Here is a 21,557-nt window from a genome sequence, read left to right on the forward strand (position 1 = left end):
TTGCAATTACGTAGAGTCTACCGGGAGTATGACAAGAAGGGCTGCCTTTTCCTAAACCAAATTACATTTGGTTATGAATTTGAGTGACTGAAACAGAGTGTTTCTTTGAAAGAATGTACAGATGTTTTTAGCATAAGCAGAGGGATGTCTGGTGTGAAGAATACCACCAAAAACCAAGAGATAAACTGAATAAAAGACGTGTGATATGCAGAATAGAAAGGATAACTCGTAGAGTTATAACTCGTAGAGTAGTTATAAGAGTAGGTATGAATTTATTCAGCGCTGAGGTGCATGGGGACATCTCCTCCAAAGGCATGCACACCTTGGAGACTTGTTTCTCCCTTTTTATTCTCTACAAAGTAGGATTACACAGTACGCCTAATACATATTCATTTGCTAACCCCGCCTGTCCCCGCTAGTATTAAAATTCGTTCCACGCCTATTTGGAGCTGCGCACTGCTCCTTGTTGGTCACTGGTGGTCTTCTGGGGGTCTTTGGGGCTGAAGTCAGAATTTTTCCTTCGGCTGAACTTTTTACCTTGTCTCTTTCTGCATGCTCCTTTCAGTTCTTTTGACCCCCCCTCTTTCCATTTCCTCTGGCTTAGGGGTCCAAAAGAATCCAAGGAAACCCCTCATCCTGTGGTGCATTTAGGCTTGTATCCTGTTTACGTATTCCAGCTCCTCACCTCATCCTACAGTCTATTCTCTTTCTGCTATTATGGGAACAGTCAGTATTTCACACGGGTTTTGCAGCCCCTTCTTTTATGCAAACCAATTTTACAAATGACTCCTAATTCTTAATTTCTCTGTTTCACGTGCAAGGAACAGACTAGAGAGGAGACAATTTTGAGCTTTCAGTGTTGGTGTCCTCGGGTGCATCCACAAAAGGACACTTGGAATGATTCTCCTTCTGTAAACAAGAAATGCACAGCATTGTGACCAGGATTGTGCTGAGCATCACCCATTACCTATTCCAGGCCTCTATTCCAAAAAAAAAAGGACCTACAAAACCTCAATATTGTCTCTCCCTCAAGCTCTAAGAGTTGTAGCATCCGTCGATTTGCTATGAAAGCCAAAGACATGGGTGTGAAATGCATCCTCTTTGGTAAGGTGGGAGGTAGAGACATAGCACTGTGAACTATTCACATATTACCCAGATGTGCCTGCACATATGTAGGTAAATTTAGAGCTTTGGGACACCCAGGACAGTACCAAAAGGGATCTTTGACCCAGCAGAACTGTGCTGCTTCCAAGAGGAAAGGTACATGGGAGATGGTATGAGAGCTGATCTCTCTCACATCTGCTGGTGAACCTGAGATCGTGGTGAGCAGAAGGCTCTGCCCTGGAGGGCAGGGGGAAGTCCTCTCTTTTGTGACAAGATGTGTGTGCCTGGAGACTGCTGAGGAAATAGCAGAGCACAGATTCATCCCAAATGGGGGAGCAGAACAGCTTTGGCCAATCAGCTCCAGGTGCTGTCAGTGGAAGATGAAGAAAGAGATTGCAGGTTGCACACTCAAGGAAAGAGGCTGGACAAATGGACCCAAGGGAAAAAGAAGTAGCCAGCCTAAGTTAATAAGGTGGAAAAGTGACATCTTCAGGCAACACAGAAAAGCAAAATAGTACCCAAAGCATTCACAGCAGACTAACTGCCCTAAAAAAGATAACCAGATTCCAAATTCAATATCTTGGGGTTTTTCCCAGAACCCTTTTAAATGTTTTTATTCTTTTAAAAGGGTTAGCATAATTCTCTTTACACTAAAATAATTTCTCTATTTCATTAAAGATACAGTAGTTTTGTTTTGCATGCTCCAATATTTATTTGTGCTTTGCAGCCACAACCAGGTAGTGCTCAAATTTGTGGTATACAGTCTTTTGCATGGAGTTTTACTTACTCTTTTAAAATGTCTTGATTTCCCTTTTCTAGCAATGCATTTTTGACTCACAACTGTGTTTACTAATTGTTTTTTAAATTCATTTTGCACTTTTCTTTTGTTTGTAAGGCCCCACATAATTTTTTTTAGTGAAGGACATATATTCTTTTCTTTTGGGACAAGGCAAACCCAGCTGTGTTCCTCTTGGTGCAAGATTCTGGGCTACCCAAACTGATCATCTAGCCATGTCACATGAAGCTCATTGATATTGGTCATAACATAGAATTCATGTGAGTGGCGGCTGCAAATGCATATTTGGTGTGGTGGCCAATTTGTACAAGCTGGTAGCATTTGGAACAGTCTGTATGAGCTTGTAGAGGTATGAAGCACATTAGTATCTACTATTTAAGAGGGCCAGTATGATTTATTTTTCTACCTCTCCAACCTACTGGGTTGCTACCAGCAGTTGGGTAATGCATCTTCTCGGTAGCAAGAATAGAGATCAATCCAGTCTTGCCTTCTTGCAATTTATAATGTGCTGTTACTTTTTCTGTTGCCACTTTTTTCACTGGGTTTAACCTTGTCCTGAGATTTAGCTTTAATATAAAAACATTCAGGTACCAAATTGTTTAAATCACACTTTATTTTTTCCAATTTTTACCAGTTGTTGAGAAAAATTGTTTATCTCAAAATGAAAAATTCCTTACTCTTTTTCACTTTCTAGTAGAAGATGCTTCATCTGAACTGCAATCTCAAGCATTTGCTTGGTCTGCTTTTTTTCTGTTCCACACATTTACAACAGAGGAGGTTCTTTGGTTTCTTAGCCCATGTACAATGTCTATACTACAAATTTTCACATTTAAGACGGTAAAAACACACTCAAGGTTCACAATTACAATTAGGAGATTGACAAATTACTTCCCTAGAATATCTTAAAAGATATTTAACGAGTTGTCGTGATAAGCCAACTTTATCAAGGTTGTCTCTGGAGTTTTTATTGTAGGTCTCCTGGGGTGGAAGCAATTTTTCATATAGGTTCAGATGGAGGTTGTATTGGTCCTTCAACTTGAGAGGTGTGTGTCTATATTTTTTCAGCATTCTACACAGCTGTTTCTGTAGTTAAAAGAGTTAAATATGGCGTTTCTCATTTAGGGGCTAAGTTTTCTTCTTTCCTTTTTATCAGTACTCAGTCTCTTACTGGATTTTGTGAATAGTAAAGTCCAAAGGCAGGGTCTGTACCAGTTGAGCTTTCTGTTGAAGAGATCTCACAAGAGACAGTATCTGAGCCACGTATTGTTCCAAATATACATCACTTATCTCTACTCCTCCCCTCTGCCCCCCCCCCCCCCCCGCAAGTAGGATGAGAATTACAAGGATAAGTAATTCCAAACATCAATTCAAAGGGAGAAAATTGATTATCTCTCCTGGGTTTGGCTTTTATTCTTACCAAAGCTAGTGGCAAGAGCTATACTAACGGTATCTTAGTTTTTGTCACTAGCTTTAGAAGGTGTTTCTTCATTTTTCATTCATTCTTTCAACTTAGTCTGAACTTTGAAGGTGCCAGGAGTTGTGGAGGTTTTATTCTATTTTTAAAGCAGTCATAACTCTTTTGAGAATTTTTCAAGTAAAATGGGTTTCCCTGTGTCTATTGTCTATTGCTTCCACAATCTTATATTTTGGAATTATTTGTTTCAATATGCTTTAATAACTGGTCTTGTAGTTGCTGAAATGCCTGGAAATGCTTCTGGCTACCTTGTTAACTGATACACTATTACCAGAAAAATTTGAATCTTGCTATTCAAGGCATTTCAGTAAAATCTACCTGGTATTTCTGGAAGGGACATACAACTCAAGGCTTCTTCTTTGGCAAGTTTCTTTGTAACTCTGTTATTGGTTTTAGCACAAATCAAACAACTATCAATAGCTCGCTTTGCCAGAGTAAAAAGATTCACAGCATCATACATTTTGAGGAAGGCTCCTGCCAGTCCTTGGGCCTCAGCCACCATCAGAACTGTGGCTGCACAGTTCTGCAGATACTGGGGACTCCATGCTTCCCTATTTTTGTATCAAGTCCACCCTAGGGGTAGGGAGGTGACTAAGGAAACAAGGAACCAAGGAAAGATAATAAAATATTTCTTAATCTTTTCTTATAACCTGCACAGAGGAAGCTGCAGGATAAATACTTAGGCCTGCATGGGGACACCACTGTCTTTATAAGGCAGCAGTTGCAGAATCAGCTTTAGGATTAGAACTTGCCAATTCTGGCTTTTTACAATAAAACACACAAAAAAGGTGTGAGGGAGGGTATGGTCCCCTCTAAACTGGAGCCTTTTGGCTCGGTATAAAACTTCCTGCAGACAAATGAAATCTCTAAATTAATTAACTAGAATTTTTACAATTCTCTCAGAGAAAGAGCTGAACTTACAGAAGAAACTACAATTTTCACAACTCTTTTGAACAATCAAAAATTCTTTTGACAATTTTTCCCCTTCAGGGATAAAAATTAAAGAGGATCGAGAGGCCTCTTTTTATGTTTTTACTAGGACACACACTTATTCTCAATCTAGACCCACTTTAAAAGTTAACAAAGGCTCCAGGTTGGTCGCCTTTGATTAATAAATTCACCTCTGGTACGATGAAAGCCTTTGACACCTTTAACAATCCATTTATATTATTTTTTTTATTCCTCCTCCTGACAGTCCAGTTTTTTGGCAGACATTGCTATTTTCAGTGTGTCTCTGCCCTGCAGACAGCACACTGGTTTCTCCTCCACCGCTGTCTGGGTCGTGTCTCCCCAGATTGGGAGAGAACACAGTTTTGAGGCCAGCCCCGTTTCTCCTGTCCCGGGGGACCCCTTAGGCCCTGCGGTTTTTCTCTCTTGGGCTGGAAAAACTCTGCCATCACCTTTGCCTTTCTTCTTTGTGCTCACTCTATTTACTACACACCATATACCAGGGCCAGTCCCTGTCTTGCTGCATTGTTTTAAACAGCTCTTCCTCCCCCTGGCACTCTGGGCGGACACGACTGGCAGCTCTACAGGCAGCCGGGGCGTCCTGCAGCCTCACGGGGCCAGTGGCCACTGCTGCCGCTGCCTGGGGGTGGCGGGGGCAGGCACTGCCCGGCGCTGAGTCCCAGCAGCTCTACGGTTCCCAGCCGATGCTCTCGGTCCCGCACCTCCGTGCCTGCTCCTTGCTTCAATCATATTTCTTCACACTCCATACATAAACTTTCTGTGCTTCTCTCAAAAATTCTTGTAATCTTTTCTCTTGTCAGTCTTTCAACTTCTTGAGTTTCTTTTGTATATCTTTTTATGATTTTGTTACAAATTGTGTTTTTAATAATGCTTCTCCTATTGGAGAATTAGGTTCTATTCTTGAATACATCTGCAGGCTTTTCTGTAATCTCTCGAGTTAATCTCGTCTTTCTCTTGACATTCTTTAAAAACTTTGCTAATGTTCTGCCTTCAGGAAACAGCTTCCCGGACTCTTCTCTGGGTTTTGCTTTTTTTTTTTTCTACTTTATTTTACTAAATGTTTCAGTCTGATTCTCAATCATTTTTCCCCTCAGTGTCCAGGTCCTTAGTAGGATCTCGAAAAACGCGCTTGTGGGGGGTTTGCTATTACTCTGCAGCTCTTGTTTTGTCTTATTCAGTCATGCATACTGATTTTTAATTAGCTTGTACTCACCGTACTTGGTCAGTTCTGCTTCTCCTCTGCAGAGTTTTTGATAGGTAATGTGCTCCCTTTTTTATTTTCCCTCTTTCTCTCTCCCCTGGACCTCCTGGTCCTAGGCTAAAAAGGGCTCACCTGCCTCCCAAGTTCCAGGGAGCGTATCTTTCCTTTTTAACCCCTTTGTGACTAATGTCCAAATTCCTTCTCCCAAAGTTCAGATTTTACATATGCTATGAGCCTTTCCAAAATCACTTCCCCTTTCACTGACCTAACCCTTCATGGGATATAGGAACTGCGGTTTTTCAGGAGCCCTCTCTTGCTCTGTGACTATGTCACATCTCATTCATATACTCAGTTATGCCTACTCAACCAGTGGTACTTATGGTCTATTTCCCTCATGAGTCTCTGTGCACGTAGAATTACAAGTAGAATATACCACAGTTCTGAGGACCCCTCTATTGGGTCCTCTGTGAGTCCCTGGGAGCACTGAGCTCGTTTTTCTCTTTTGCTTATGGCTTTTACTTTAATTCAATATTTGAGTGCAACGGGGTTGTTGGTCTCCCACACCATCAGGCTGCTTAAATAGCGGGGTGCCCCCTGATTGGAGAGGGAGAGTCATAAAATCCGAAGTTGCATCACATCGGGGTCACCAATCTGTTATAAATGAGTAGCCAATTTGATTAATAAAAAAGGAATTTATTCTTTAATCAAAATACAATCATAAAAAGGCACAAGCAAAAATCAGTTTGACGCTGTACCAGGTGAACAGCATCGGGTGAGATGGGGGGGCTCTCTATAGTACCTCTCCACTGTGCATCACAAGCTGAGACTGTCTCAGGGCGCTTTTCATATGTTTTCAGGCTTTTTGGGGGTCCCTTGGAATACACTTCTTGCAGACAAATATTCATGAGTGTATACCATTATAATCTTATCGGACGGAGGTTTCTTGGAGATATGCCCCTTGCAGATGAATATTCATGTTGGCTGTGGTGCATGTCACTATAATCTCATCAGGGCAGGTTTCCTGGAAATATGCTAGGATTCTTATCAGACAAAATTATAACTTTAGCATGAATTTATTCATGCTATATATCACATGTGTATTAGTGGAACATACTTCCAATTAAAGGTACCAGATCTGTCATATGTGTGTACTGGTCTTTGACTTTGAAGCAAATGTAGCTCTCTTCCTAAAAACAATTACAATAGATAAATAAATACAATTAACGGCTTATATTGAGCTTCTAACCCCCTTAATTTCCTCTGTAGACAAGGTGTTAGTGTTCAGGAACACACATAATCACAAATGATTATATGAAGGTGCTTTATTGAAGAGCACTGGGTGTCAGGGGTACGCATACCCAAATCTGACTTGACTTGGTTTTCAGTTGAACATGTTTTTGTTCTCTATCGTTATATAACTTATTAATTATTAAACTTACATTGTTCTATTGTAAGCATTGTTTTTACCCAAGCATGGATTTCTCATGATCTCCCCAGCCCCCTAACATTGTTCCTCATGTTCTTTAAACAATAATTATATCAATCATATCTAACAATTGTATCATGATCATCTACTGACTACACAGGTGCAGTTTGACCTGATCTTTAGCAAGTACAAGGCCTAACATTTCCCAGGGCCTACTTTTCCCAGGGCTTTCCAAACCTAACTTTCTTTCCAAGTCCCCAAATTTTCTATGATTTCAAAACCTTTTACTGTCAAAGGTGATTCTATCTTGCTCTCCTATGTTGATCACTGGGGCTTTGAAGCAAAAATGGAAACACCAGTGTCTTAAATACATCCCTTTCTTAATGACTGATTTGTGCAAGTGGAACTTTCTTGTTTCCAAAGTGTGATAAGGACTTATCAGTGCTTCAGATAAGATTAATTTTAAAAGCTGACCTTTGAAGCACTAAGCTCCAGTCCTTGCTCAAAATTTTGTCCTTTAGGTTTGTTCTGGTGTTCTCTCCTCTTGGCATGACTTTATCCTTACCTCATTGTGGTTAAGGATGTGCTGTAAAAGTAGGATAATTTTGGTTTTCCTTTCAAGTATTGTGAAGTAGCCTGTGTTATTACTGCAGGCATGAAATGGAATGAAAGGTGATGCTGCAGGGTGCTGTGCTAGGTACATATTAATTAACACTGGAGCTGTATTTGCTAAGATCAAGTACTTTACCTAATGATATCCACACAGTGCAGTGTACATTAGATGACACAGAAATGTATCACTCCACAGCATCCTTGATCTACCCAATAATTGCTGTTTATGTTATTTAGGATGTTATCATTCTCTCAACAGACAAGCCGACTAAAGAAAATGAACACACATAAAGCTGTAGCCAATGCACTTGAACTGAGTTCTTGCTTTTCCATTGAAAATAAGGGCACTATTTTTTTAATTATTATTATTGTTATTATTGTTGTTAATAATATTAAAATTGGATAGTTATTCTTATCTGAGTAGCATAGTAGGATACTTATGACACACATTTGGTAAGAGAGACACTGATCATATTTCACCCCGGTATAGGAAAGAAATTCCATTGTCACCTGACCAGAAAAGATTTGGGTGGAAATGTTTCAGTTGCTTATGTATGCTGCACAAAAATTCTCACTTACTTTTGTTTTGTCATATTCCTTCCTTTGCCAGGTCTTCCTCCTGCAGAGAAAAACTTGATGCTAAAAGGAGAATATATAGGTGAATTGAAGAAGCCCTCTTACTCCACTAACACCCAGAACATCCAGGCAGGTAATCTAAAAAAGACAGGATGAAAGATTCCAGTCAGTGAGAGACCCAGGATGGGAAGTCTCAGCAGGGATTATTAGTGATTGCCTTGCTGCCTCACTGCCCAGATGCCACAGTGATCAGGAGAAATGAAAAGCCCAGGAAAATGAGCACAGGCTCTACTGTTTTCTTCCCTTTCTCTCACTCTCCTTTTTTTTCCTTTTTCTTTTTTCTTCTTTTTTTTTTTTTTGTTCTGGCAGCACACCACCTTAATTTGCTGTTTGCACTCAAAGGATTCCTGTTTGAAAATGGTCCTGGAAATTGTGCTATGAAGAGTGTCCTAAAATGGAGCTTATGACCACTATCCATACTTATTTACTTGCAGTAGATGCATTTGAATTTTAAAGACAGGCTCTTCAGAATACTGGTAAGCTTTTTACTGGTGCATTTAGAGATCAGAGAAAGAAAACAAGCTGTGTTTGAAAATATTAATTAGTCAGCAGTGAAAATTACAGAGTTTGCAAAATCAATTCTAGAAATTAATCAACTCTTGCACCTTTATATTTGCCAATGTAGGTCTTGTCATAGCAGGCTTTACTTCTAGATCTGGATTAGTCACAGATTTTTTATATCGTGCTAAAGTTTAAACCTTAAAACTTTGAAACAAAAAAAAATATCTGAATGAATTAAAAATACAAACTAAGAGTTAAGTACTTGAGTCTCCATGTTACATCCATTATTAGGTGGAATGAAAAAAAGTTAACAAAACAATTCAGCTAAACAGAATTAAAACTTCTTAAATTTCAAATAGTGCTGCCCTTTAGAGATTTGAAGCTTTTTTAAATAATCATACAATTTTCCTGAGAGTCTTTATGTAGTTAAAACCTTGTATGAGTAGTACTCAGAATTTCCACCTAGACACTTCCCTCATGCCAGCATCTTTAGTTCCAGGAGTGCTCACCTAATCAGCACAAGCAACTCAAAATCAACTGGAGTGTGCATACCCTCGTGCCCCTCCTGTGGTAAAAAACATGAGGCAGTAGGAGGAAAGCCAAGGAATCTGGAGGGGACAAAGCACTTGAAGCAGGTGTGAAGATAATTTGACAGTGATACATAGGGCACAAATAACACAACTCAGAAGACACCAGGTTTCTCAGTTCAGCCCCACCAAGACCATGAATTTCTGCCCTGCCTGCATATTGTGTATCTTATCACCACCTGCCTGGCTTGTCCTGCCCTTGACACTCATGCTTATGAAAAGCAGGAGCTGTCCCTGATCTCAGGCAAGGCAAAAGAAAATATTATTCCCATTCCCCTGCACAAATGCTCAGTGCCATCTATAACTTTTAAAATTCTGTTTCTTTTCCCCTTTCTTGATTTGGCTGTGCTTCTTCTGCATTTCTCCTCACTCTTGGATTTTTCAGCTTCTCTGAGCTGAGCTCTTTGGGGATATTCCCTCATGGGGTGTCTCACTTATCTCAGTTCTCTGGGTCAGGACAAAAACTTCAAAGCTTGTTAGGATCTTGTTTTTCATGTTTATTAGGATGTTATCACAAAACTTGGCAGGTCTCTTCAGACTTTCTGCACAAGTTTAATTTACTGCAACCTGGCTCATTTTGGTTCTAATGGTACAAAATGGCCCTGAACTACATAGTTCTTTTATCTTTATACTTATTGTAATAGATTGCTATTGTTTGTTAATCAAATTTAATACAATGGGATTGCTGAAACATGTGATTGCTGGAATATGTGATTGCTGAAACTGCAAAAAGGCAAAACCACAGTATCCAGCTGTACAAACAAGAATAAGAACATCTCCTTATTAGGAGATATATGTTATAAGTTGCATAACTGGTATAGGACCAACGCCCACACACGGACTGAGGAAGACTACGAGCCTTCAACCCACAACCACCAGGAGGCAGAGGACGACCACCTAGCAACAAGCTGCGCAAGCACAGATGCAGCCCAGGAAGAAGTAATGAAGACACATATACAAGAACTGTATATAAGGGGGAACTTTTTCAGCTAAAGTGCACGCTGTTGGTGGAGCGGAGACACCCCAGCCTGCCCAGCACTGCTCTTGCTTGCTCTACCACTTGCTAAATTAATAAAATTGATATTCATGAATGATCATCTAAATTGGCTCTTTGATTTAGTCACAACAATTTATAACACTTATTCTTATCTAATTAACAATAGACACGTATATTTATTTTTTTTAATGACCCGATGACCCATCACCTGTGTTCTGCATTGCGGCATTTTCTACCTAATCACTTACTATTACTCAAAAACCTCTAGAAGAAGAACATGAAGAAGAAAGAAGAAAGAAAAAAAACAATATTCTAAATCCTCCATCTTGTCTTCTGCTTTCTAAACTAGTTTAAACTCTAAACTAGTTTAAACTTTAACTTTTTCACCCAGTGACTTAAGAAAACTTCTCTAATCTACACACTTATACTTTTAGCTTTTTTATCTAACTTTAACAGTTGTTTTCATGTAACACTATGAAAACATGCCTATAAATTTCATGTTATATGAAATTCAGTGTTCTCCTGGATCTCAGAGCCAAGTATCAGAGACAAGTGCACGCACTCTGTGTTTCAGACTCCAACACCATCAGAGCTGTTATAGTGGATGGCAGAGGGGAAAGGTGCTTTGGCGATGGAAAATACTGGGATCAGATGGTTGGGCTGAACCTTTGCTACCTGCATAAATTCTCACCCCAAGATTTTTTTCTGATCATAGTTTTTAAATTCTATCCTGTTGTTGTACAGGCTGAATAATGTCATAAGTAACTATTTCTTCTGAGCATTTCAGGTGGAAGTTAGGTTACTGCAGGAGCAGTCGAGTTCCCAAACGTTCATCTCTGCTTTCCAGACCCCTCCCAGCTGTGCTAACAATGCCATCTGGTGTGGGGAGCTGAAGAGATAAAGTGACACAACTAAGACATAACCCACCAGAAGAAAAAGTTTCTTTTTCAGCTACATCAGTGTCCTTTATGGTCATGCACAGCAGGAGACATCACCATGATAAAAATGGATGAGTAGTCAGGAATAACAGGCTTCCACTGTCATTCTGTGTCACAGCCCCAAAATCACAATCCCTTGCTTGAGACTCCTCTCCTGCAGTATTTTGGATCTAACAGAAACTGTTTTAAAGAAATGATTGTTTAAGGATGAAAGTCAAGTGTTCCCTGAATAACATGCAAGTGAGCAAAGAGGGAGCTGGGAATACTAGCATAGAAATCATACAAAATTACAATGACCTAAATATTTATTCCCAAAGAAAAGGCCTGCTGGCCCATTCTTTTGGTTTTTTTGTGGTTTTGGATTTTTGTTTGTTTTGTTGTTTTGTTTTTAATTGCTCCTTGTGATAAATTCTGCTGGCTAAAACATCATCTAAAATGCAATCCTGGGTGCAGTGTGCTAAGTGTTTCTGCTGATGCTACTCAATAGTCACTCTCCCACACACACACTGACACAGAAGTGGAAAAAAACACTTTTTTTAAAAAAAAAAAATTCTGCAACACTTATTCTGGGAGGAACATAATAACGGACCTCCTAGGAGTGTAGAATCTTTTTTCTACTTTCTGTACTCCCTTTTTTCTCTGCTCTGTTCTGGGATCTGCTGTGTTTCCAGTGCATTAACTTTCAAAGGCATGAGAGTATTTAAGTGGAAGACAGAGTAGAAGTCACTATCATTAAAAACAAAAAAAAGAGGCAGAGGTGGTCAGCAAAGAAGGATTTGGGAAAGCAAATTATCTGAAAAAATGATGAAACTATGATTTCTTTATTATCTTGAGAGCGTAACATACATCTTAGTAAATTGGTGGACCTTCCAGCATGCCTAACCTGTTTCATGGAAGTCACTTCAGGGACCCAACTGTGGTGCTTGATTGTGTTGTTTATTTTGGGCATTACTGTTCCCCTGTAAGGAGGGTTCTTTCCCTCCTTCTTCCATGTTGTCTCTGCAACAAAATGTCCTAGGCGTGGGACAGCTTTTGCCTGGAGGAAGAATAAGGATCACAAGCATGCAAAGCTGATTTCCCTTGTTCATCATGCTTACAAGATAGAACAGAAATTGCTATGTTAAAATTAAAAAGATACATCATGCTAGAAACTTCTGGTTACAGGACTGGACACTAGCAAAATTCTAGCTGTGCTCAACAGAACATGGTGTTTTACTTAAAGGGCCTAAGGGATTTTTTTTTCTCGGTAGTTTTTTTTCTTTCCCTGAGATTCTTCTGAGATGTAAGAAAGGTCTGAGCCTAAAAATAGTTTAGCCCAAATACACTGACTTGCATTTTCTGGACTGCAGGCACAAACCCAAGTAGCTCCTACAATGACAGACAGCAAATTTTCCCTGAAGCATCTTTCAGGTAACCAGTTAATTAAATATTATGGTCACAAGGCTGAAGGGTAAATGTGTATAAGAGAAGTGAAGGGAAACACAGGAAAAAGCTCTGGAAGAAGGGAGGGGGGAAGGGGGAATGAACCGACCAGAGGCAGTCTTGGGGCAGTCTGATAAAATGTTTGAATCCTGAACAGCCTGATAATTTTTTTTTTTTTTTAGCTGATGAGCCTCCCTACAATGTCAGCCAATACACCTGTGAAGACCTCGCTGCAGACGGAGACAGCGAAAGCTTCTACCTGTCACGGGTGACACGCACATTAAGAACCTGCTGGTGACTCTGACACTTTCTGCTCGCGTTTGCGGGGCCCCGGTGATCCTCCCCTCTCGGGAGCGAGGCGAGGGGTCCGGAGCATCCAGCAGGTCCCAGAGGGGGAGGGCAGTGCCCCAGAGGCGCGGGAGCTGGCGGGGACACCCGGCAGAAGTGACATCGGGCAGAGGGGACACCGAGCAGAAGTGACACGGTGGCTGGAGAGGGCTGGGGGAGCTGCGCTGCTCCTGCGGCTGTCCCGGCGCTTCCGAAGGAGAAAAGAATGAGAAGCTCCGGCTGCGCAGCCGCCCCGGCCCCAGGCGGTCTCCTGGGGCTCGGGATTTACTCCTGAACCTGCTTTCAGGAACCGCCCCCTTCACGGTGTGCGGTGACCCGCTCCGGCCATCTCCCCTTCCTCTCCTTCCTTGAGCAGCCCTGTGCTGGCGGGGTCACATGCTTGGTCTTTGGTGCCTTTAATCCCACCCTCAGCGGCCGAGAGGGAGGAGAGAAATTCGCGGAAGAGAAGTAAGACACACGCCGAGAGCGGGATCGCGGTGGGAGAGGAGCTGCGTGCGGGAGGGAGGCAGGAACTGCCCAGCGGATCGGGTAAATCTGCCACACGGATCGGGTGAATCTCCCGCTGGGATCGGGCTGTCCCGGGGGGATGCTTCCCCTTCCCATGCGGGGGATAAAAGGGAGGTGCACGGAGGCTGCGGGAGCAGGGGAACGGGGGAGCCACGAAGTTATGGCTGATGAGCGGCCGCAGCTGCTTATCAGGGCTGGGCTTGGCTGCTGTGGCTGCGGCACCCGAGCCAGCAGGGAAGTGGAAGCTCTCCAGGGATCGAGGAGATGTTTCTGTGCTTGCTCCGGCCATGTGCCTGTACATGGTGACGAGCAGGAGGACAAATAGCCAGAGCCTGGCCGGACCTAGAGAAACGGCCCTTCCCTTGGGTTAAGTGGAATTCTTAAGGGAACGGGGAAAAGCCAGCCAACTTCTGCTCCGTGTTTGGTGCCACCCAGGGGAGCCCTCGCCCGAGGTAGAAGCGTGGCCAGAATCTCTCTGGTCTGAAATCCGGGCAAGGAGATGAGGACTGGGCACACTGAAATGCCCTCGGTGTCCGCTGTCTTGCAAGGACGGCAGAGAGTGGAGGTGGGATCAGCTTTTCTTGTCTAAAGCCCTCTCCTCTTAGACCATCACCACTGAGGTAACTGCTATTAATCCTGTGCTTTACGGGTTACCTTGTGCTACCTGGCAGCTCTCCTGAAGGGAATGAGGAGCACCTAAGCAACCCAATGGCCAAAGTCGCTGACATTTAGAATCAAAGGCTGTTGAGGAAATCTGCAGTTGTGCTGTGATGCAGCAAAACATGAAACTATGCTGATGTACACTACCGGTTCCTGGGCTGGCTTCTCTCCTGCTCTCACTGAGAAAGTAATTTATGTACAACCACTAGGGCACATGAGGTTCAGCAAGTATTTGCAAACACAAAAGCCAGGAGAGACACCCTCCTGCACGTGTGAAATCTGCTGCTTGCTTTCTTTTCTGTCCAACAAGGGCATTACAAATCATAACACAGATTATTTTCAGCACCTGCACTTACCTCATTTTCTCCCTGTAGGGCTCAAGCAGATCACCAGGACCCCCCATAACCAGGGCATTCCATTTACCACTCCTTCCAAAGCAGGATAAACAATCTGGTTCATATGTTGTGGGGGAGGGGAGGAAGAGGGTGTATATTCCTCAGGCACAAGTGCTGAATATAAAACAATCAGCAGTTTAACAATAGTAAAGAGTGTCTTCAAAGAGGAGTGCTTTTTATCAATATGACTAAACATTTTTCTTTCAAACAGAGGTTTGAATCACAATACTCTGTGTACACTTTTAAATTTTGATTGTTACCTAGACTGTCCCAACTGGAAATTTTCAGCTTTGTCATCAAAGGCCTTTGTTCACAAATTCTACTTCCTTATTCCTGTACTTTATTCTTCACAGTCATAAACGAACAACATGCTACAATGTCTGCAGTGTTAGCAGCCATCACTGCATCTGTTTCCTTCTCTCTCCCTCTCCCCCCATTCATATGCTCACAACTCTGCTGGCACAAGTGAATTTTTAAGAGAATTCATCATTGTGGGGATAACAAAAAGGGTTTAATAATTATTAGATGATGATCAAATGATACTTAATGACAAATAAATTGCAAATGGTGATGAAGGAATAATTAAATTATAATTTAACAATGATTTAACAATAATTAATAATTAAGCTGTAATGAAATGGTAATTGAAACATGTTTTAGTTTCTGATTTCAACAATGATTTAAACCATGATTAGTTGCTGCTAAACTTCTACACCTAAAGCTATAGCTGGATATATCAATGCCATGAACATACAGTATACAAAATATACAATTTTAATGCAAAATGTGTTACCTTACTATAGACATCAGGTATAAGGGGGTCTCAGCCTCCAGGACTGTCCTTGAGCAATGTCCCAGCTCACAGGGAGGTCTCCACCGGGCCACACAGGAGAGCTCTGTGGGCTCACAGGGGCCACAGGAATCTACAGCCTATAGTGACTGAGGTAGCCAACAGCTCTTTGGTATAGGTGCAGGGGTGCAGCTGTAGCAGCTCCAGTTTTGTCTAATCCTGGCTCAGGTTGGTACCTTTAGCTCCTGTAAAACATGGCCTAGACACTTGAATTCCTGGGAAGACAGGCCTGGCACAGTCATAGAATGGGGCAGCTTGGAAGTAACCACAGTGGATCATCTGGTCCTACTCCCTGCTCCAGCAGGGTTATTCCAAGGCCCATTGCACAGGATTGTGTCCAGGTTCTGGAATATCTCCAGTGATGGAGACTCCACAGCCTCTCTGGGCAATCTTTTCAGTGCTCAGTCACTGCACAGGGAAATTCTTCCTCACATTCTGGTGGAGCTTCCCAGGCATCGGTTCCTGCCTGTTCCTGTTGTCCAACTGCTGGGCCCCACAAGGGTCCATCCCCCTTCCTGCAGACACTGAGACATGGATCAGGTTCCCTCGCAGCCATCTCTTATCAAAGCTGAGCAGCCCCAGCTCCCTCAGCCTTTCCTCATAGGAGAGATGCTCCAATCCCTTCATCATCTTCACAGGTAGCTTTTCCTCCAAAAGTCAAAGGGAAGGGGGTTTGAAATGTGGTTGGCAAACGAACAAATGGTCACAGGGGTGGTGCCACAGGCAGGTGTCCAGCTTGGACCATAGGATGTACTTGGAGAAACCTCTTGGGACTGTTTGGGTCCTTCTGACACAGGGGGAATTTCAGTGATGGGCTTGCCAAGTTGTTGAGGGTCTTAATTTAAAGTTGTGTTAGGGGAACTTCAGGCCTTTCAGTTTAAAGCCAAGTCTAGTAAGAGCTGCCCAGAACATAGGGAGGGCTCACAGATCAACAGGAGAGCACCTGAATGGCAGCACAAAGGAATTCCAGCCACTCCAGCCACTTCTTTGCCTTTATCAGAGTCCAACTTACCTGCCTCTGTGCAAAGGCATGGGGAATGAACACAGGCAGCTGGACTCACTGGCACACCTGCAGGACTGCCAGCTCCTTGGCATCATGGCAAGGTGCTGGGGTGGCTTCTGGGACTGGAGTGGTGGAATGGAAGGATACAGAATCTTCAGCAAGTGGAGGAGATGAGGAGGGGTCACTCTCTATGTCAGTGACCAGTTGGAGTGAATGGAGCTCTGCCCAGGGATGGGTGAGAAGCTGTCCAGGAGATGGCGAATCAGGATTAAGGGAGGACAGGGACAGGTGACTTTATTGTGAAATTTGCTACAGGCCACCCCACCAGGATGACTGAGTGGATGAGTCTCTCTGTAGACAGATAGGAGCAACCTTGTGATCACAAGCCATGGTTCTCTTGGAGCATCTCACCCACCTGTCACACCTAACAAAATCTCAGCTAGCTCCTCCAAAGTCACTGCCTTAAGTCTCTGTGTTACCTTATAGAGCTCTTCTCAGGCTACTCTCCACTCCCACTTTATCTGATCTACTTGACTGCTTGGCAGCAACAGAGGGAGCATTGCTTTCCCATGGGATTGCCCTGCAGGGAGGCAGCCAGGTGAAATGACCTCCATTCAGGTTTATGTGACAGAGTAAAATTAATATACATCAGAAACAATACAGAAGTTGGGGACATAACGGTAATCACTATATATTGAGTTCACAGCCTCTTTCACTGGTGGCATAGTCTTATTCTCTCAGTTCAAACAAAATGGGGAAAGTGTCCTTCAGCTGCTACATCTGTGTCCCTCCTTAGTTCAGTAGCTTTCAAACTGTGCATCACAGATTTCTAGGGATTTATGAACAATCTGTAAAAGTTAACTCCAGTCCAATGAGAATAGCAAACCAACCTATGAGAAAATTTACATTCAAGTTTTAATTCTGCAGTTTCTGGTGTTACCTAACTGGACATGGTTACACCCTGCATATCTGTGCATTTTTACTGTTCAAATAGTGCTTAAATTCCATCTCCTTGGACAGCAGAGGTCTGTACGTTCACTGGCAGGCTCTGAGGAATGGCACATCAAAACAGGCAGCAGTGCCTTCAGTTTCTATCTCATGCATCACATAACTTGCAAAAGGCCAATTCCTCTGCCCCTTCTTTTATACTTCAAGCTGTCATTAATCTGTTAACTGTGACAGTGTCACACCTTTAGTACACAGACTGTAAGAAACAAAAGTTCTAAGGGAGCTGAGAGATTAAGTGCAGCAGTCCTGATTTTGCCTGGTTTATCTGATGATAAAATTATAGATTACACTCATAATCTACGGGCAGCGTAAGAACAGTTGCTTTCAGCAGTGGTTGAGGAGGTAAGAGATGTATTTGGTACTTGCCAGTAAAATGTGATCAAAGGACAACTACTGGTCTCTTACCATTAAGGTTCCCCTGAGTGTTTTTAGCAGCACAGCTCTTCCTGGGGTGGTTTGTATTTTCTAGGAAGCCCAACTCCCAGTTTGGCACAGAAATACAATGATCAGATCTGTGGATTCTTGGCCTCTACTGGACACTGCTTTTGTCAACAGGGACCCGCCACATTGCAGAAATACTATCTGGCACCTGACCTACTAAAAGCTATCAGAAAACAAGAGGAGTTGCAGATGAGAAAAGCTGGACATCTGTCCCAGTAATAGGGATCAGGGCATGGCAGGGACCTTCCGTTTTGGAATTTGAGGATATCTGTACATTCCCTGTCAGCATGCCTGTATGTTACAGGAGATCCTTATGGCTCCTTGGAAGCCTGCATTGGCTTCCTCAGATTCAAGCAGGGTGTTTGACATAGTACCACAAAGGCCCTGGCCCTGTCAGAGAGGGTTCATCAGCAGAGGAGCTGGTTCTGAGCTAGCAGTTCACCTGCATGGTGTTAGGCTGAGGCATAGAAAAGCTTTTCACACAAAAGTTTCAGGTTGGGTGCTGCTATAGGGTCAACACACAAGTGAAAGGTACCACTCGTGTGAGCACCATTTCTCCCACCACTGCTATGGGCCAGGTGGGACTGTGACAGCCCTTGACATTTCCATAACATTTTCCAAGAGCCTGCCTTTGTCTCCTTCTTTCATCCCTTTGTAAAGAAATGACTCTATGGCTCTGACCACATGACTTCATCCAGCTGTTTTTATGTTAGGAAAGAACTGGCTTTTCCCAGTGACACTGAGAATAAGTATAGATAAGAAAAAAGGAGTAATTTAATACTTTAATTGTACAGGAATAGTTTTGTCTCATGGTGCAGGAAGTAGAAGGCAGATGGTCTCTCTTCTATCAGCTATCCAGGAACTTAAAATTTGCAGCTTTGCAACATATAAGAAGCTTTGTTCCAGGAGCACCTCTCTGTGGAGAAGAGTTTAAAGCAGATAGAAAATCAGCTTTCTCATTTAAAGCAAAAGCACAGCAGACAGTGCTCTGCACCCCCAAGAGCACATTACTTATTTTTCTACTTTCCTCAGTGTGCAAAGAGATGAGTTTTCCTGAACAGTGTAATTCAGCCAGGTAATTAGGGGACTAATGAAGATATGAAATTTGGAATTAAGTGTTTTTGGAAGGAATCTTCATCATGAGAATCTAAGAAAAAAACCAAGCTAAATCTACAGTTTTATATCACCACAGCTTTTAGATGTCTTTAAGCAATGACTCAGTTCTACAAAGAACATGTAAATCCGGCCACCACTGCAAGTATTTATATGGTTGCAAAGCAGTTATTATTCAGGTTTAATAAAGCAGGGGTTTTTAAGGCACTATAAAATCCAAATCTGATTCTTGCTTTTCTCCTCAGACTTTTTTCTTTTCTGTCTGAAATGCTACTTGCTTGAAAAACAAACAAGATGTTTTTCCCTCTAGAAAGGGAAAAAAATGAAAATTATGATACAAAGAGCTCCTGAAAACTGTCTCCTCTGAAATCTGAACCATCCTAGTGGCTAGAAAACAGCCTTAGCATAAATTCTGGATTGAAATCCTGCAGAGCAAGCTTCACCTCTGTGGAAGTAAGAATTTTTTAATCCATATTTTGAACTCTCAGGTTCCCAGTGTTACAGACAAAAGGTGGGAAAGAGGTCAGTCTCTTCCTTCTCTTCGAGATTCTTCAGCTTGTTTTTCATATTAATTGCAGTATTTGACCTTTAATACATTCCTGAGCATTTTTAGCCTCTGTGGTTATTTTACTGCCCAGTGAAAACAGCCTTTTCCTCAGCAGACAGCGTGACAAGGAGAGTGACTGACTGTCAATGTGAGTGTGAACAGCTGAGGGAGCAAAGGAAGATGTGAAGAGTAGCAGTAGTCTCTGTGTGTGATTGCTGTTTTGTCGGGGCTCCCTGAGTTGCAGAGCCAGAATAAGAGCTCTAAGATCTTGAATTCTGTTACTGGTGAAGTGAAGCCAAGGTTAAATGATAACACTTGGAATTATGACACAGTGACCTGCATGGGTAGCTTCCAGCCCTGCATGCTTTTCTAGGGGAAGCTGGAGCCAGGAGGTACCTCCAGAGAGGGTGGTGCTCACCTGTACCACCTCATCAGCTGTGCCCCGAGCTGGGAGCTGGGACACCAGCAGGTGGAGTCCCCACACCACTTTCCCAGCACTCTCAGGCTTTGGACTCAGTGTGAGTCCACCTGCAGGGACCTGGGACATGAGCCTTGAACAACACGCTCAGAAGAAGGGTTGCAGAAGAGCAAGATGTCAAGTAGAACTTACTTGATTTATCCCATGAAGCTGTAGCTCCCCTCAGCTCTGCTGGCCACTAGGGAGGACAGGACAACCAATTTTCTCTCTTCAGATGGTGAAGGAGATCTTCAGAGGGAAGGAGATCTCTTTCTGGGATGAGAATTATGATCATAGAATCATAGGATGGTTTGAGTTGGAAGGACCTTAAAAAACAGCTAGTTCCAGCCCCCCTGCCTGATGCCACTCACTAGACCAATTTGCTCCAATAATTATTAACGAAGAAATCCTCAAAGAGATATTACTTGTGCTTCAATATATATCCCAAGATCTCATTGCCAGCTCATAGGTTTTGTAGCTCAGAGCTTCAGCATAGCTGGAAGATGAAAAGTAAACTTTATTTATAGAACTGAACTACCTTGTTGTTTTCCTTTCCTCACTGTGGTCCTCACATTAAAGTCTGGAGGCTGGCTCAGAGACAGTGCCCACAATGATGCTTGAATAAAGACAAGGCTCCATAGTGTGAGCTGTACAATATGGTTCTGCATGTCTGTGTTCTCTTAATGCTTGTGACAGGATAGCTGGAAGGCCCAGGATTTTGGATGAATAAATGCATTCAAATTTAGATCTTTGTGCTGGTACATTTCAGGTCTTCACATCCTGAATCTTCAGGACTTGGATGTAGCAGCTGAAGTGCAGCCATCACCTTTAAGACCTTTACAAAGTTCATTCATGCAATTTAAGGCAGAATTTGTGCAACAGGATTGTGTAACTAGACAGGAAAAGAAAGCTATATGGGGAGAAACTTCAGATTCTCGTGCATCAACACTTAAATCTGTTCTCAATTTAATTACACTAAATCTTGTCTTGAGCCCTGAGAGAGCACTGATGCCACAGTCTGTCTAAGGATGGTTTGAGATCTCACAACATGAGCTGCCTGTTCTCTAACAAATATTTGGAATAACTCTTGTATATTTTGAATTAATCTTGTTAAAAGGCCTTTCATAGATAGTCACATTCCCATATGGCAAGAGGAAAATGTTCTAATAATGGTAAAAACAGCAAATCTGTGACCTCTGTAAAGAAGGCAGTTCTGAAGTATCCCCAGACCCAGATCTTCTTCCTTGTCCTCCAAGTATTTTCTTGTACAAGATCCATTTTTCTGAGACAGAGGAGAAAAGCCACCAGAGAAAATTTTTTCCATCCACCCAGCTTTGCTTAGGCTGCTTCAGATGACGGTGCAGAAAAGGACGAAGACTAATGTTTTGGTCTGGAACCACCATTTGATGATCAGAACTTACTGAAGGCAGAAGGTTAAAACCTCTGCCTGTGAGGGAAACACGAGTAACTCAGTTCTTAGGGAGAGGGAATAGGAAATTAAAGGGAGAATGAAATGACAGATTAAAAGTGAGACTACTGACATAAGAGAATTCGTCTGACCAGCC

General features: G+C 42.4%; 1 protein-coding gene and 2 long non-coding RNA genes across 3 annotated transcripts in view; 1 reads left to right on the forward strand and 2 right to left on the reverse strand.

Moving 5' to 3' along the window:
- Window positions 1–21,557, forward strand: part of PGAP4 (post-GPI attachment to proteins GalNAc transferase 4) — a 26,827-nt gene that overhangs the window by 370 nt on the left and 4,900 nt on the right. Inside the window, exons 2-3 of the mRNA XM_086868679.1 lie at window positions 8,193–8,291; window positions 12,846–13,539. The gene's annotated coding sequence lies outside the window, so the exon portion shown is untranslated. The remainder of the gene's footprint in view (window positions 1–8,192; window positions 8,292–12,845; window positions 13,540–21,557) is intronic.
- LOC147648112 (uncharacterized) lies at window positions 6,222–8,296 on the reverse strand. Its single transcript, XR_015280772.1, has 2 exons — window positions 8,162–8,296; window positions 6,222–6,731 (listed from the first exon to the last, which is right to left on the reverse strand). It is a non-coding gene; the product is annotated as an uncharacterized LOC147648112 (long non-coding RNA).
- Window positions 12,036–19,783, reverse strand: LOC147648113 (uncharacterized). The gene is made up of 3 exons (XR_015280769.1): window positions 15,367–19,783; window positions 14,535–14,687; window positions 12,036–12,277 (listed from the first exon to the last, which is right to left on the reverse strand). It is a non-coding gene; the product is annotated as an uncharacterized LOC147648113 (long non-coding RNA).

The sequence above is a fragment of the Cyanistes caeruleus genome, chromosome Z, assembly GCF_971803275.1.
Source record: "Cyanistes caeruleus chromosome Z, bCyaCae1.hap1.1, whole genome shotgun sequence".
In the NCBI taxonomy this organism is placed as follows: domain Eukaryota; kingdom Metazoa; phylum Chordata; class Aves; order Passeriformes; family Paridae; genus Cyanistes; species Cyanistes caeruleus.